The sequence below is a fragment of the Danaus plexippus genome, chromosome 17 (genome assembly GCF_018135715.1).
Source record: "Danaus plexippus chromosome 17, MEX_DaPlex, whole genome shotgun sequence".
NCBI classification, from domain to species: Eukaryota; Metazoa; Arthropoda; class Insecta; order Lepidoptera; family Nymphalidae; genus Danaus; species Danaus plexippus.
Genome location: NC_083548.1, coordinates 8,876,338 through 8,889,969, shown reverse-complemented (window position 1 = coordinate 8,889,969; position 13,632 = coordinate 8,876,338). Strand labels below are relative to the sequence as shown.

Sequence of the window (13,632 nt, the reverse complement as noted above, 5' to 3'; positions counted from 1 at the left end):
AGCGATAACGATAGCGGTATAACTCCCAATACTTTGATATAAATGTAATCGAAATGGAATAAAAAAACATTAAACAAGTACTTTTTATTTAGAAACTCCGAAAAAATGTTCCAAAGTAATTAACACTTTTTAAATTAACAGCTGTCCCGTCTGTGTGTCATGAATGTATTGTGTGTAACTAGAGCAGTGTCTCTGTATCAGACATCTACAAGACACATCCGCCTCGAGTGTCGGACCGCCGCGGTCGCTGGAAGGTGTCGTCTGCGAGGCAGCCTCCATTCATGTGTACTGTTTACATTACTAGTTCATTAATAATATGTGACTGAATTTGTTTAAAAAAATATATTTGTTAAGCAATTAAATTGATCCGCTGCTTTATAACCGGTACCTTGTCCTGAATGAAATGTGTGATGTTAAAATAAGTTATCATTTAACAATTAAGTCTCAGAAAATACCATATTAGTTCGAGACAAAACTCTTTAAAATAATCACAAAATATAAACCAATTATATCGTGCATTAAAAAATTAATTTAAAGTTAATATTTATTTATTTTATATTCACAAATAATCGAGTGTATTGCATTTATTGATTGTGATTTAATCCTTTGACTGAATCCAATCGATAGAAGGAAAACGCGTGAGATAACAGAGGAACACACGTATACACAAATAATTATTTTCATATATTTGTGACGATATAATATAATATTTATCTCTTAAGTATAACTTTCACGAGTATCTTTTATTATTCAAGAACAACTCCCATATTTTCTTTCAAAAGCAAGTACAGTAGCTTCGGAACATATATTGTGATATATGATTACGACGTTTTTACTAAGAAACGGAACAGAACTCGTTTTGTTCAACGTTCGATACTTAGGTCTCAGACGGAGGAATATAAATATTGATAATAATTGAACATGTCCCAGACTTGACCGGGATTTTAAACACATTGAACAAAATTTGTTTGGGGATTATTAAACTAAGCAAGCGATGAGGGAAGCTTTTACAGAGAATTAACTGTTTTGGTTTAATGTTATTCAATTTATATATTTTAATTTTATCACATAATTCTGAACTGCTTTTTATAGTCGTCAGAAATTAGGAGATTTGATCTCGTAACCACACTCTTAACACCCAAGAAATTTCTTTGCTCAAAATCCGCTAATAAGTACTTTCTCCTAACAAGTCGCGCTCTATCTCTAACAAACGTTTGATTACTCTCACTAGCACACATACTGCCTAAAACAAAACCATGTTTTATTGCAGTCGAGTAAGGAGAGACGTACCTATTATAGACATTCCTCAGACAGCGCTATAAAGTTGCGCAAAGGAATGCCTTTGAAGATACAAATGTCTGGAACAATGGACCGTACACTCGTATGTAATTACATGCGCTCTTTATTGATTTAACATTCTACATGTGTCTAATTTATCAATCTACTTACTTCATACGTGAAAACAAGTTTATTGCCAGATATAACAAAAGACCTATAGAATATATTAGGGAAGAATATTTGTAGGTTAAGATAGGTTTAAGGTCTCCTAACCTTTAGAATAATGCTGTGAGTTAAAATTAAAAAGATTTAAAAACTTTATTACGTTCCAAGTTGTCTATATATAATTTTACAGATTCTTTATAATAGATTTTATTGTTTGCTTTATTGATATAATTTATGTGCGTTCTTACAATTTTAGTGAGTTCGATGCCCGGTTTAAATTAATGTTTAATTTCTTGAGTGACATCACATATCTTCTGTATTTACTGTCCTAGCTCGCCACGACCCATTAATTTATTTCATCGTTGATCCAAACTACATAACTCCGAGTGTATTTTAACTCACCCGCTTCCACGGTATTGGTATCAATGAATGTGACACGAATACGAATTACTATTCTCTTAGGACAAGTTCGCATCGTTAACTCCTGACGGAGCGTTTGAAGTATATCATTCATGGATCTTCGCAATGATACTTGCGGAGGTGCCTAATTAAAATACTGTTAACGTGATAACAAACACTGGGTACAGACGGAATCGCTGTTTGTAGATTACATTTAAATTTAAATTAAATCTTTATAATGAAATTTAAAGAGAATAAACTAATCTCTGACTAGACGAACGAATAAAATCTCAAGTCTTTAACAGAAACATTATATGAAAAAATCTACACATAGCTTTAGTATCACATGTATGTATGCCCTTTCTGCAGCCTCTATAATCTATACCTCGACATATTTTTTAAATCAGTTTTTGCCCGCGACTTCATCCGCGTGGAATAATGACTTTCGGCAGAATTTGGATTTTTTACTGGGTTATCAGCTTTTCCTCGGTCTATCGATTACATGACTGTGTAAACAAACATTTCAAAAATCATAATGTTCCCGCCTCGCAACTAAACGTGCTTCAACTTCTTCATAAATTTTCTGAGATGTACCTTATCTCTTCCGTTTAAAGTCTCTCAAATATTGAGATAGGCCTGATTTCTTTCGTCTAAGCACAATGATTCTTGTCACAATATTACTTGGACTAAAAACTGCAAAGTATGATAATTTGTTGGCTGCTCCCCTGCGTTACTGGGTAGGCTACTTCCGAATTGTTATATATAAACCACAAAACAATATACGCCCGAAGGCATCTATTCTGATGAGTTATAATAAAATGGGAGTTTTAGCCAGTATTTAACTTTTATTTCCTTCACCGCGTGGAGGTACTCCCAGCTTATGTCATTATTATTATGGTTCTTTAAACAGGTAACCGTCACAAAACAAAGGGCAGAAAAGCTTAGTATTCACGTAAACAGCTTTAATTTTCAGATTTAGCTTCAAAACTGACGGAGTTTCATAGAAACTTACCCCCCTTTTACCCCTTAAAGAGCGAGTTTCCAAAAAAAATATATCGTGCTCTATAACAAAAAAAGGTTTCATCAAGATCCGTCCAGTAGTTTTTGCGTCAAACGCGGACTTCAAACAGACAGACAAACATTTTTTAAATGATATTTTTGGCTTCCATTGGTTGTATGAAGATCCAGACAGACAGGAGGTTGTTATAATTTTATTATATGTATAGATGATACTCAGGAATGTGTCAGACTGACTGGACGCGATCAAACACATCAGTCCTAGGATTTTTTTTTCGTATGTAAAAAGAAATCGATAAACATGAGTTTAATAGATTTAACAGTTTAGTTTGTTATGCAATGTCTTCATTACAATGATTTCTTTTTAATATAATTTAGATAATATTCAATACTTTCTTACTTTTTTTACAACTATAAATAAATACCTCATCTTAAATATTAAATGCTATGCCGTGACCACACCGCAAGACCTGAAGGTAAATTCTGCTTGCATCCAAGGCAGTAGAATAGTATTAGAATATTAAGAAATCGTTAGCGTTAGATGACAAATAGCAAGACCAACTGACGGACACTTTAATCACGCCTGCCTGTGATCACGGTCGCTGCTAACTGTCATCGAAACGTCGGGGACATGACCAATATAATAATATTACCGCGTACTACATCCTAAAAACATCATTATTTTCTCTAACACTATTCAGCCTGTGGTTCATTTATTCTTTATTAACATAGTCTGCGTGCATAAACAATATAAGTACTCTTTTGTTCAGGGAAGAATTCATTTAATTTTTATATTTTATATCGAATTAATTTAACTTTGCTAAAATACATTTTCTAGTTAGTCGTCAATATTATAACACTGATATATACGTACTTATTTAAGAATATATCCCTCTACTTTTGATCTCACCACTGTTGAGCAACTAGTCCAAGTGGTAAAGTCCGCCGTCGGGCAAACTTCAGTTACACACTTTGGCATAATATCACATGTTACTTAAGACAAACGATAAAATATAGAGATAGTCTGGCTAACAAAGAAATTTAGCAATGTGCGCTTAAAATTGGTATGTTCCATTAAAAAGATAATAATATTTGATTTCAAGAATATAACATAAGAGTAAATTAAATCTGTGATGTATTACACAGGCTAAGAACTATCGTTAGGTCAAAGATCAGAGAGGTCCAAGGTTCGATGCACTCCGTAATCACCAGGGCTCGTCCTACGATCGATCCATGCACAGAGTAACAATTGTACATATTTCAATTGTTGTAACATTTAGTTGATATTTATTGATACCTAAATTAACTTTATATTAACTTTATACGACTTTAATATTGAATTAATAAAACTTATGGCGGCTTATATCACATAACTTTTAAGATAAATATGAATGTGCCGCAACGTAGTTCTTGTGAATGCGCTGTAAATTCAAAGTACCATAAGGAAGAAAAAAATATGGAAGTTAAAATATAAAGGTAAAATAATATTTTGAATAATGTTTAAATAGATACATCAATTTTGTTATAAATTATAAAATTGAATTAAATAATTTTATTAAAAATTTTCAAAAGGATTTTTTTTTTTATTAAAGATTTTCTCATTGCACCTTTTATATCTCCAATGTTTGTACAGAACCAATAATTATTTATAATGCAATGTCAAAATATATGGGCAGCTGCAAGGAAACTCGGTGTCCTTGCAAAAGCGCGGCAGTACTCCACGCCGGGACAGCTTCTTTGTCTGGACGATCCAAGGGTCGGATCGTGTGTGGACTACTATTGTCACATATAAGCAGATGCTGCCAAATGTCGGTCTACAGCTTTAGACTCAGTCGAGGGATATGCAAAAAGGTTTATTTGTGACCAGGATTTGGTTAACACAATTCTAGTTAGCCTTGGACACAGGTATAATTTGACCAGTCTCACAATACTTCGTAGCATACACTTTGGCGATTGTGCATGGAAATTACACTTTTGAATTTCTTAGTCCAATTTTCACCATCGAACGACCAGAGGCTAGGAAAGCTTCTAGCCTTTTATTGAACACCTTCCTTGGAATCGGACGAGGTATTACGCCTCTTCTTCCTCAAGTTCATATATAGTAGGAATTGGAACAGTTTGTATGTGTCTGCGTCATCAGGTTGAACGGTTGTCAAGCGTTAACCAGTTTCTATTAAGGAATATAAACCATACTTTGTATAGTTTTAACAAAACAATTAGTTGTAATCTCTTACAGAAATCTTTTCACATTAAATTAATTCGTACACATTTACATAGACTTCGCTGTGAGAACCAACACTCGCTTTACTCACAATATATTTACCGTATCGAGAAGAATTTTTCTCTGAAAACTGTATGTTTACAACAACTATAGCTTCTAGTTTTTACTTTTGTGTGTTCCGATTTATGTATGGGTGTTGTACAAAAAACTAGCATTTATCTATTATTAGAAACAACAAATTATTGCATAATATTCTGGTCAATAGTATAAACTCAAAGATCAATTTCTATACTGAGATCATACTCAGTAGCAGTCAATTATTGAGTGCGTACTAATTAATTTCAATTAACATTGTAAACGATCCAACTAAATAAATCATTGGGGTTGCGTTATAAAGAAAACAAATCGGTCGAAGCAAACCTTAAACTGAATTAACTTATTATTAAAATATAGTTGTTCCAATTCATAAAACCGAAATAATAAACCTTAAGCTATTAAAATAAAAAAGGTTTTATTTAAAATATTTCTGATTTTCTGAAATTATCACACAGCTAAAAACACAATACAGCGAGAGCGTCGTACGTGTATATTCACGAGTGTATTAGTCGTGTTCGAGATGCAGTCGTAAGCAGGCCAGGAATATGGGACCCTTCACTTCACGTCGGTCCTTTTGAAGCAGTTCAAAAGTCAAAAGGGTATTTCAGAAATACAATTATACGCATTTTGAATTAAAAATAATATTAATAAATCCGGCCATTCATCGTGCGGCTTTTGTATAACAACAAACAGAATAAAAACCACATCGGTTATAACGCCATATTGTTCCTGCGGTCACGATCATTTGATGTCTTTGTCTTCAAATACATTAAAAGTGTGCTTTATAATATTTTACGAACTGTGCTTTATGTTTTATTATGAATATATCGCGACAGCTATACAGGGTGTTCCCATTGTAAAGTAGTACAAATATCCAGCGTCAGATGTCAGTGTAAATCATTTAAATGATGCTATGTAATGAAAGAGAGCCACGGAGAAAACTTAATAGCGTTTTTTTTTTACAATTATTTAATTTAACTGAAACATCTTGTACTTACTTACTTATTATTATAAAACAGATTACATTTCTTTTTTCTCGTACTGAAAAAGGCAATTAAATATTTCCTTTTTATTAATTGATTGTTAGATTCACCTTAAGGTTTTAACTTATGAGATAAAACCTGTTAATAAATTGTCCCTTTTTTTACAAACCTTGAGATGGTCTCACTATAAAACTAATTCATAATATATTGTCTGTTTGTGATAAAGCCTTTGAAGACTGATAATCTGACACGATCCGATGTTATTAAGTCACGTAGTAACATGTTATGGTAATTTGATCTTTATTCCACACACCATAGATATGTGGGAGCCGTGTTGTGAAAGCGGTACTGATAAAAACTTGCGCACGCGCACCGTCCGCCCCGTTGGAGTTCAAATTCGAAAGCTGTCAATGTACTAACGTTATTTGTAAATAAACGTCTGTATAGATTGTTACAGATGAAAATACTTATTACAATGCACAATATTAATTCAATCTGAGGTCTGGTTTTTAATATCATCGAGATATGAGAGCGTTTAAAATATAACGAACAGCAGATTATTATTTTTAAGTGATCCAATATTATACATAACACATGTATTCACATATGTGTGAAACAGAACATACTTGTCCAGCCTCAGTAGAAAGAAATTAACGCTACATATCAAGGCGGCCAAAACTTTAGTGATCAAAGAAGATGAAACATTAAAAAACATACTGAAGACTGAAAAGAATAAGAAAACCTAATGTCAAAAAATTTGTATTTTGACTCCTTTGATAAATCGCCGATTAAAAGTCACCTTGTTATGTGACTTTTGAACCATAAAATATTCGTATTTACTAACCCTTAGAGGGTTTGATTGAAGGTTATGGGGATAACTAATCATTAGTTGAAGAGATGTAGAACACTTCATGGCTTATGTTTTATGTTCAGATCTATACATGTATAATCAACTCCGAGTTAAATCAATAGTTTAAATGAATAGAACTCGCGAAAGTCTTAGATCTCATTAAATGAGTAGTTGCTAGGTCTTTCATTTATCATCATGGTCATTTGATTGAATCACGTCTCTCTATAGGATACGGTTATTAAGTATCCTCTTAGAAATATATCGTGTGAACAAAGACGGTTACCATGGTGATAAATTTCGTAAACTTAAATTATTATTATACGTAATATTACTTGAGGTAATAGATATAAGTCTAAATCATATAAATACTATCAAATAGCATTAAAAGTCCTAGTAAGTTTAAGTATAACACAAAGTAAACAGTATGTTAAATAATATTCCTGAAAGACTGAGAGAGACGAGTCAGTTCAGTATAATAATTGTATTGATTTAAATATGGCGATGTGGGCAGCGTGACCGATACAGTCTCCATTAAACTGTTATAACAAAAAGAGCAGTAAGAGAGACGTTTATATACCATACAATGTTTGTAATTATCAAAACTTTTACTCATACGATATAGTGTTTCCTAATTGAGTGTTCATATATATATATATGGTTCCGAAATTTCTTGTAAAAAACGCGGTCCAACAGATTCAAGGGTCAACGAACTTGCTGAAACGCGTTTCATTATGGCAAAAGTTTTGGCATTTCGATGGCGGATATAATATGAATGTTCTTTGGTATATTTTAAATTGGAAATATTCACGTACTGTTCCTTCTATGTAAGTGATATACTGACTTTATATTAATTATAAATACAAAGAACTCATTAATTCAAAATACAGCAATACTTCTACAAACTTTATTCTACAAAAATTCCACCCGTTGTTCAAGGAAAGAACAAAAAGCATACCTTGGTAATTCAAACTTAAATTAAAAAGCGATAAACGTTTAATCTAGATAAACTGAGTCTAGCCGAGAGATTTCTTAAGGGAGGCTTAAAGATATCGCGGAACTTGATACTTGAAGCCGGAAAAGACAGATACGTGTTGTGATGTTGTATTATAGATTCAAACACTTAGGGCTTCTCAAAGCCGGGCCACATCTTAAACTTAAGTTACTCATCAATGAAGTATGACATAAAATCCTTATTTTCAACTCTTTTTATGCCTGGTGCCTGACTGTACATGTCTCCACTACATCAAAATAAAAATCTACTTCTAAAATGTTCTAATGCCAACAAACTTCTAAAGGCTTTTTAGATTCACATTTTGAATTGAAAATATCATTGTTTAAATCCCTCTTAATAAAGATCGCAGTCTGATTATTATAAATAAAGAACACAACTAAATAAATATGTCACGTAATGACATATCGCGTGACAGAAACACATTTAGAAACCTTTATGTACACACAGACAGATATACCAGGCGCCTTGACTTTTATATTGAAAATAATTTTAAGAAATACATATAGGAGTACTTACTGTAAGAAATGATTTTTAAATCCTTAAAGTTTGTTCAAAGTTATCAACAAATCAATTCCAATCCTTGGATAGTTAGTTATATTATTGATGTCGATGTGACCAAGTATATTTATAAGATAAACAGAGTTAATAAGATTTCCAATACTGATCCGTGGCATAACACTAGTTACCTGTATCAATTACCAATTATCAGACATTAACTGGTAGCCTCCACACTAATGGAACAGGACCGACCCTGCTTATGTAGATCACTCACATTGGAAAGTATTTGGATACAAATGTGATGAAGAATTGCGTCGAAAATTTGACTATTATTTAATGAACTTACTAATGTTTTATACTTTAACTTTACATAATTAAACATAGTAATCGGATTATGAAATACAACAAAGAACGAATGTCTCTGTCTTTACTATATCTTGTACACTTTGCGCTTAAAAGCGTTTTATTTTATGAAAACAAATAAATTCTAGCAAACGGATCCTTAATAACAGTATCATACAACAAGATAAAAACTGGTACTATAATTAATTGTATTTAATAAAGAACTTGTAAGCCTTTTTTCACTACAGATCCGAAGTAAAACAAAACCCTTACGATTTATAAACGTGTAAAACAAATTAGATATGTACTTGTTTTAAACTCGTGACCCTGGCGAGTGTTCCCAGAGCCAACACCACTCCTAGTTCAACATGAACCTCGTATCGAACGCGAACATGATCTCTTTCATCTTATCTACAATCACAGACTGGAACAAGACTAAATGCCAGCTACAGTCTCAAAATGTACATTGTTATCTTTGTGTTTTCACATTATTTATTCTAGATTGGTTTGACATAACATTAAAGTTTTAACATGTGTTATATGTACGCCACATATGACACGAACGTCATCTGTAGTAACCATTATGTAGAAATCATATAAAGGTAATTCTATACGAATATTTTTCGGATTACATACTACTTACTTACTTACTTACTACTATTTTTAAAAACTACATACTCCCGAGTAACCGAAATAGAAGACGCGGTATCTGAATTAAAAGTACGCAAGACATAAAATCGATAATATTAGAATCTCTTATTAAAACTTAAATTCCACAGAACCCTTGCAAAATGTGAATATAAATCCCGCCGCTTTACCGAAAGTATTGTAACGCGAAATGCGATACACGTAGAAGACATTACAGGCTCTATATTTTACATTTTATATTGCATACATAATAAACAGGAATAACTTTCAATAATTTCCACATATTATGTTTAAACTTAATAAAATGTAACATTTTAATATTCTGTAACTTAAGCTCTGTTTCTCTAACTCTCCAAGCTTACGTGTAATAGAATTGTAGTGGTTCCGTCCCCTTCATACAGCATGCACATGAATGAGATAGATGGAACAAGATTCGTTTAAAATCGGTTATATTTCAAACAGTAAAAAAGTTACAAAGTTGTAGGATCTTTAATCGAATTCAAATGTTCTATACAACATGTTAAAGGCAAAAAGCAACGTTCGGAAATCAGAACTTTATACAGAAATATACAACCTATAAAACAAATATGGGAATAAAAGCAATAAGAATAATACGCAATATATTATATACACGAGTGTCCAGCATTTGACAACATATAAATAAAAATTAAAAGTATAATAAGTGAAAGTAATTAAATATAAATTCTTAGTTATGGGTTTTCTTTAAACTTACTTTAACTACCTATATTAATGTTATGTGAATGTGTTGTTAACAGCGAGCAACGACATAGCCAAAACATAACCATAATGTGCGAACAAAACCAGTATTTATGTATCAGGGACTTCAATAACACAACTGAATAATGTGCCGGCTAGTTCTATATGTCATAACACTACACACATATGTCAGATAATGTAATATGTCGTAACTATGGAAACCGGTGACACTGCCTACTGGTCCTGCGAGTGGTTTTTACTTACTGTCTCACCCTGTTACGTTTGTGGATTGTTTTGTTTAAACTATCTTTATTTCGTTTGTGGTATTAAATTTATAATTAAGGACAAATTCATAGTTGATATAAGTATTTTCTATCAACAATCCCTATCGCCACTGACACGAGGTTTTTTTTGTGATGTTGACCTGGCATACTTCGGTAATCTTCAATCGATTGTATGAAGAGTCACAGTGTATTCGAATTTTGTATAATTGATATTCCTTAACTATCCGAGAAGTCAACCATCGAGCGGTAAGTGAGTAAGCAAATAGTTTACCACCTTCAATCAGGACTGACATTTCATTTTATATGATGTTTGTATCTGCACTTGCATTACAAGAGAATGTCACGATCAGATACTACTTCTCGGACTGTTACAGAGACAACATTTTAATAAATTCATTGTAAAACAATTACATTGTCGATACGGTTTCATACAATTTTTAATTCGCGTCACTGAAGTCGTTTATATGCCTCGGTCCATGCCCTCCGACAGTAATTACATGTGGGAACTAATGAGAGTCGACACAAAAACACGTAACGAACAAACAGAAGCGTTCTCAATGACTTCGTTCATATCAATATTGATAGGAATTGTTAACGCTATCAATGATCGACGAATGTGCTGCGTATGTTACGTGTGCTACGTGTGTTGGGAAGAGGAATTAGGGAAACCATTCGTTGAACTGATTCATTGAACATTAGAAAATTAAAAATAAAAATATTATGATAGATTGTTAAAGTGTTCAGGGAAAGAAAAATAACAAGTTAGCACGGGAATGACATAAATAACTTTATTATAAATTATTGTTTTGGTCAGTATGTGCCGTTTGAAAAATATCTTTCAACCTCATCGTTGTAGAATCTCGGACCGTTATTATTATAACATACCTATGTTTATATGAGATGCGATTACTAACTTACCTTTTCTAGACCTAAATTCAGTCATCCTAAATCATCAGGTAGGTCTACAGACTATTTCTAAATTGGTGCAACATGAACCGACGTTATAAATTAATGAAATAAAATAACATATAAATTTCTTTAGATTTGAGATCGTGTCATATGACTGTTGTATTCAAATAATCACACACATTTAATTTATCAAATACAATATGAAATTTTTCATTCGATTCTATAAAGAAGTAATTTATCCGATATACATTTTATTATTAACAATATCACAATTTTCAAGGTGGTAGCGCCTAGTTGTGGTCAAGTTACTGCAGCTCTAATATGGGCTGGCTCGGCCGGAGAAATACCACCCTCTCACAAAAGATCGGAGTGAAGTCTTTAATGGCTCCGTTTCTTCCGATGAGCGAGAAAGCCGGTTGCCCTTTCAGTTCAGTGGAAACGCATCCACCAAACTATGTTATGGAAGTTCATGGACGAAGGTAATTACCTCCATCAGGCAGGTCGTCCGGTCGTTTGCCCCATGTTCACAAAAAAAAAATTAACAATATTTTGATCCACTTTGACTTTATGTTAGGATGAAGACTTTTTTAAAAGAATAACAAATGTTCGTACAGAAATATTGCAACTTGATATATCTGTCAACCTTTCTGTCTGAAAAGGTTCTTTAAAATTGAAACGCATAATTTTATTGTCGATAGCAGATATCCGGCGAAAAAGTAGTACATAAACGAATCGTGGGAACTGTTGCAATAATACTGTTGCAATTATTTAGTAAACTCTCATAGTTGAAACAGTCGAAGGGTGCACTCAAAACTTTGTTAGTATTCCTTAAACGTTCATTGAACGAGTATCCTTAGCTGTTAGTGGAAACAGTGTTATTCAAACATTACAATCTTCAATGTTGATATGATGAATAAAATTAACATATTCCTAATTATCTTTACTCTATCAAATCATCTCAGTGGTAAGTGACTTTGAGATGTGCGTATCTATTGTTGTAGACTCTGAGTTAACTGTTAATTAATTTTCATATCGGCAGGTTTGTTCGGTCGGATAATATGGGAGGATATAAGATGCTCGTCAGACAGAGAGCAGGCGGTGCCGGAGGGCAAGCTGATGGACATCGGACGGTTCCCTTGGATAGGTGTCGTGCAACATTCATTCTGTACGTCTGTCTATATAGTAATATTAAGAAACTCTCTGATAACTATTGTCGAAATTATATGAAAGATCAGATATTAATTTACGTCTTTAGATCTAGGAGGCAAAACAAGATTTGCAGTGACGAGTGCAGTACTGGTACATCCAAAGTACGCGATCGCCTCCGCCGAAGATATATCTAGGATTGATCCTGACACATTGCTGTAAATATTACATGAGCTGATGACTGTTATTAAACGAATTTCATTTTTTTAACTTTTACATCATACAAAATGTAAGATGGGTGATGGAGTACTTTTACTGAGAAAATAAATTTGGTGTGTTGACACCACGTGTTATGTTCATTTCGTTTATGATTTGTTTATTAATGATATTAATGATTCTGCAAAACGTAGGAACAACACGAAGTTCATACTATGGCAGAGCACGAGCAACAAGTTTTCTATGAACGTAGAAGAATACTACCTCCCCTCGGAATTCACAGAGGGCGTCACGCTCGCCAGCATAGCAATGCTCCTTCTACACATAGACGGCATAGGCGGAACTGTTGGTACGTACACCGAGAAACGACAACCTTGCTGATGAAAGAAGGATAACATATTTTGGTGTTACTAACTCAATTTCTACCTTGTTGGTGTTTATCTACTGTTGCACTTAATATATTATATTTGTAATCAGCCCCCGTCCTGCCTATCTGCATGCCTATTCCTGGGACGATGCATACATATGACAATTTGTATGCCATCAGAATGAATGAAGGTAAGACTTTACTAGTAATACTTTAGTTAGTTTTTTCCTCAACTTTTTGTTCTCGTTTAAGTAACATGGGGCCTTTCCTTTATAGATGATGGCGAAATACAAAAAGAAGTCCACAATATGCATTACGTCGTAAATCAAGAGTGCGAAGAATTTTACTACAAAAATAAGGTATGACACAAGACACTCATGGTATAGATTAATAAAGAACTATTCTATTCGAAACAAGGTAACAGGTGGACGTTTTAATTAATAACAGGATATCCGTGACAAAAAACATTATTTATTTAAGTTTC

The 13,632-nt window shown here is 33.0% G+C and overlaps 1 protein-coding gene and 1 long non-coding RNA gene across 2 annotated transcripts in view; one reads left to right on the top strand and one right to left on the bottom strand.

Moving 5' to 3' along the window:
- LOC116771254 (uncharacterized) overlaps window positions 1-13,632 on the bottom strand; it is an 80,748-nt gene that overhangs the window by 55,495 nt on the left and 11,621 nt on the right. The gene's annotated exons all lie outside the window — the stretch shown is intronic.
- LOC133319268 (uncharacterized) lies at window positions 12,689-13,339 on the top strand. The gene is made up of 3 exons (XR_009752950.1): window positions 12,689-12,783; window positions 12,976-13,130; window positions 13,259-13,339. It is a non-coding gene; the product is annotated as an uncharacterized LOC133319268 (long non-coding RNA).